We start from the raw sequence: 4,957 nt of genomic DNA, 5'->3' as shown, positions 1-4,957 counted from the left end.
TGGGTCGGAGCCAGCGCCGTGGCGAGCAGCACAGGTGCGCAGGTGGGACGGTCGGCAGGGCTCACCTGGACGCTGCGCTCAGCCCCCGTCCTCTGCGCTGTCCGGTAATCAGGCCGCGTTCCCGCGTCCCCGCCCTGAATGAGGAGACACGCACAGGAAGCTCGGGTCCTTGTTTTCCAGACACAAACGTCACTGCCCCACGCTTCTCATTGTCCCCTGCCTCAGTTTATGGAACCGTTCTCCTCCACACCCGCGTTTGACTCTCGTACCTCCTGAATCTTGTTTTCAACTCTCTGAGAAAAGTTCCCTGAGCTCAAAAGAGAGGTGTCTGATAAATGAAATGGCTGAACTAGAAAGTAAATAAATAACGAGCCCTGTGGCCCGTGCCCCGAACCAAGTAGGATCTTGGGCATTCTTGGGAGGGGGTGCGGGGGCACTGATTCTCAAGGACCAGGACACAAAGCAGAACCCCACTTTGCTTTCTGCAGAACATGATAAAAAAAAAAAAAAAAAAGCCATCCAGAGCTGCAGAGACACAAGGTCCCTGAAGTGAATGTCAGGGTCCCCAGCTGGCCCTGATGCCCGGCGACACGCCTGGCTGCCTGCTGGGGCCCCAGGGAGTGTTAGCCCTGCACCGGTGAAGCCTTTAAACTGGTCAGTGCAGCTTTAAAGCGGCTCTCGGTTCCCCCATGCAGGGTAGCAAGAGGCATATGTTGTGTGTTGTGTCCCCAAAAAGGTGCATTGAAGTCTAACCCTGGTACCTGTGGTGACCTGTCTGGAAATAGGGTCTTTGAAGACCTTATCCTGTACCATGAGGTCACACTGGAGTAGATTGGGTTCTGGTCCCATCCAAATGGTGTCCTTATAAAAGCGGAGAAGTAACACAGGGACAGGGAACGACGCCGTGTGAAGACAGAGACGGAGACTGGACGGAAGCCAGGCACCTTCAGAAGCCGGAAAGCCAAGGCAGGATTTTCCCACAGCCCCTTCAGGGGGAGCGTGGCCTCACCGACACCTTGAGTTAGGACCTGTGGCCGCCAGAACTGTGGGTGCATTTCTGTTCTTACGTGCCACCCGATCTGTGGTATTTCGTCACAGCAGGAAACTAAAACAGCCTCAGTACAACACCAAGAGTGTGCATTGAGATCCTTCGCCAGGGAAGTGCATGAGCCCTGCGTACAGCGGGGCCTTGATGAGTTTTCAAAGTGAGCACACTCAGGGAGCCCACGCCCGTGTCAGAAAATAGAACTGCCTCTCCAGGGGTCTCCCCTGCGCCCCTCCAGGCCCCCTCCCAAAGGTCATCATGTTCTGACTTCTGATGGCATCAGGCAGTTTGCCTGTTTCGAACTCTCCATGAATAGAACCAGACGGAGATTCTCTTTCAGGCCTGGCTTCTTTCACCTAGTGTTAGGTTTCGAGGTTTACTGGTGTGGTTGCATGCAGGTGTTGGTCACTGAGTCCCTGTGCTGCAAACGGTTAACAGGCTTGGTGTTAGCACAAAGGCTGGGAGTTCAAGTTCACCCAGAGGCGCCTGGGAAGAAAGGCCTGGTGATGTACTTCAGAAAAACCCACCACTGAGAGCCCTGCATGGCTCGGCCCTGCTCTGACCCACATGGGGTCACCATGAGTTGGAGCTAACTCAATGGTTTGGGTTTCTGAAGTTCACTGAAGGTGTGCCAGGGAGTGCTGGTAGCACAGTGCTTAAAGCATCTGGCTGCTAACCAAAAGGTCCACTATTCCAACCCACCAGCCGCTTGGAGGGAGAAAAATGAGGCAGTCAGCTTCCACAGAGATCAGAGACCCTGTGGGCAGTTCCACTCTGTCCTCTAGGGGCGCTGTGGGTCAGAATGGACTCCACAGCAGTGGGTGTGGTTTGGGCTTTGCTTCTGTGAAGATTGACAGCCTTGGAGACCCCATGGGCAGTTCCACTCTGTTCTCTAGGGGTGCTGTGGGTCAGAGTCAACTCCATGGCAGTGGGTGTGCTTTGGTTTTGGAAGACATGCATCTCCCTACCCCGAACCCCAACATCTTATAATTCTTAAACATTCAGAAAGATGAAAAGAATTGTACATGTAGAAAAATTGTATCCCCTCCCCTGACTCTACAATGAAGATTTTGCTGGATTTGCTTTGTCACTTTTCTACTCATCCATCCGAGGAGCTCTGGTGGCTCAGTGATTAAAGCACCCAGCTCCTAACGAAAAGTTTGAGAACCTACCAGCCGCTCTGTGGGAGAAAGACGAGGCAGTCTGCTCATGTAAAGACTGACAGCCTTGGAAGCCCCATGGGGCAGCTCCTCTTTGTTCTAAAGGGTCACTGTGAGTCACAATTGCCTTGATGGCAGTGAGTTACCTGCCCATCCATCAATCCTTTTCATTTTTTCAATACATTTCAAAGGTGCAAACCCCCGTACGCATCATCCTTGGCTTAGTTCCCCATTTCTGCCACACATCAATACCACAAGGGGGCCTTTAACAAACAGAGATTCATTTTCTCACAGTTTAGGAGGCAGAAGTACAAATTCAGGTGCCAGCTCTGGGGGAAGGTTTTAAGGTCCTAGTCTCTTTGGAGCGTCTGCTCCTGAGCGATCTTCATGTGGCCTGGCATCTGTCTTTCCCTGTCTCTGCTTGCTGGTTTGGTTGTTTCGTCTCTTTTATATCTCAAAAGAGAATGACTTAAGACACGCCCCACACTAATCCTGCCTCAGTAATAAAACAAACACAACCTATTCCCAAATGGGATTATAACCAGGTATAGGGTTAAGACTTACAACACATATTTTTGCGGGACACAAATCAATCCACAACCACCCTTAAACACCTCATCATGAATATCATTAACTTGAGAGGGTATTTTAAGGTTAAATTTACATGTAGATTTTAGCTATGTCATGGAGCATGTGTTAACACATACACAAACTGCATAACCAAAGTCTTATCAAGAAAAAGAACCATGTAGTCAGTGCGACTGTGATAAGTCATACCTGCTGGGCACTTGGCACATGGCTGGTGTGATTCGGGAACTGAGTTTCTAAATTAATTTTAATAAAAATCTGACACTTGATTCTGTTACTGTGAAACTTTTATGTATTTCTGGAGCAATTTTAGGCCATTGACCTGCTTATTCAGCTGTAAATTATATGAAATCTAAATACAGAGTAAGTGGTTCTGAAGGAAGTTCAGTGTTGGGATTGATGATCTGTGCGTGTGAAACAGGAACTCTGGTGGGACAGTGGGTAAAGCACTCAGCCTCCAACCAAAAGATCAGAAGTTCGAATGTACCAGCCGCTCCTCGGGGGAAAGATGTGGCAGTCAGGTTCCATAGACTGATAGCCTTGGAAAGCCCAGGGGGCAGTTCCAGTCCTCTAGGGTCACTGTGAGTTAGAATCGACTTGCTGGCAGTGGGCTTGGGTTTTGTGTTTTGGGTAAGTGTGTTGCAGTGGATTACTTAGTATGGCTCTTCCAGCCATGGTCTTTGTGACTCCCACCAGGTGACTGGATGGAACTATGCGGATGTGAGGCGCTGGTGGCCACCAAGGGGATTGGAGAGCTTGTCAGTAGTGTAAACAAAGTACGTGGCGCCTTGTGGGGGTGGGACCCTGCAAACAAGGTGGAGGGGACTCTCATGGGGGGACTGGGTAGTGTGGTCATTCTGCTGGGCTTAAAGTGAGCCCTCCAGAGGCAGAAGAGGGCTCTCACTGCCATTGAGAGAGAAGGGCTGGAGGTGAAGGGGAGTGTGTCCTGGGACCCGAGATCCCTGGGCTGGACCTCCTTGGCAGAAAGGTAGCAAAAACGACTGGCAGAGACAACTGGCAGAGGAACCAAGAGGCAGGAGACAGAATGGTGGGCTTGCCTGCTCGCGGAACAAGAAAGCTGAGGGCCTTTCGGCAGCAGGCTTGCTGGCAGAGTGGGGTGCACCTAGGTGTACCTATCAGCAGAGCTAAAAGAGCTTTGTAACACTTGCCCAAGCAGGACTGGAGTCAGGCCGAGAGGCCCAGGGCCAGAGAAGAGTGCCTGAGGGCACAGCAGAGGGGAGACTGTCCTGATGGAAGAATTGCATTCTGAGCATGTTCCCAAACCTGAGTTGTAACCTGTTACTTCCCTAATAAACCCCATAATGGTGGCTATTGTCTGTGAGTTCTGTGTGGTCATTGCAAGGAATTATTGAAGCCAGCAGAGGAGTAGTGAGTGCCCACAGAGGAACGGTTGGTGTCAGAGCTGGTAAAAAGGTTGGAGGTGGTGGCGTGTCTGACCTCTGCCTCATAGGAATCAGTCTTGGGCTGCTCATGGGGATTCTGTCTCCCCCTCATGAAGTCACAGGAGGTCAGATGAAGAAGCCACTGCCATGTCCTTTGGGCAGTAAGTATAACATGCACATTGGACTTTGAAGGCTCAGTATAAAAAAGAAGGATGTAACTGTCTCATTAATGTTATTACACCCTATTGACTGCATGCTTAATAATAACGTAGATAACATAGGCAATGACACACACTGGGTTAAGTGAACTACATTATTAGAATTAGCTTCACCTGCTCCAATTTGAATGTCATTACCATTGTTGTTGGGTACTGTCAAGCCGACTCCGACTCCTGGCACCCTGTGTCAAAGCTGCCTGCTCCGGCACCAGCTTCCTGTTCACTGGTGTGCTTCAGTGCACTGTTGTGGCCACTGTGTGTTGTGAGTGCCTTCCGAGCTCGGGGCGTCATCTTCTAGCCCTACATCAGACAGTGTTGCCGTGACCTGTGGGGTCTTCACTGGCTGACTTTCACCAGTAGAATGGCAGTCTTTATTGGACACATTGTGGGGATGGCACGGGACCAGGCAGCATTCCACTTTGTTGTGTACAGGGTCACCATGAGTCAGGGCCAACTCAACAGCAACTAACAGTAACAACAATAAACAGAGTGAGGGAAGCCTGGGGATAGACCGCATCTGTCCCCAAGGAGCCCTGTCAGCCT

The sequence above is a fragment of the Orycteropus afer genome, unplaced genomic scaffold (genome assembly GCF_000298275.1).
Source record: "Orycteropus afer afer isolate SDZICR_OR568_19922 unplaced genomic scaffold, OryAfe1.0 scaffold00006, whole genome shotgun sequence".
Lineage (NCBI taxonomy): Eukaryota > Metazoa > Chordata > Mammalia > Tubulidentata > Orycteropodidae > Orycteropus > Orycteropus afer.
This window is presented reverse-complemented; position numbering follows the sequence as displayed.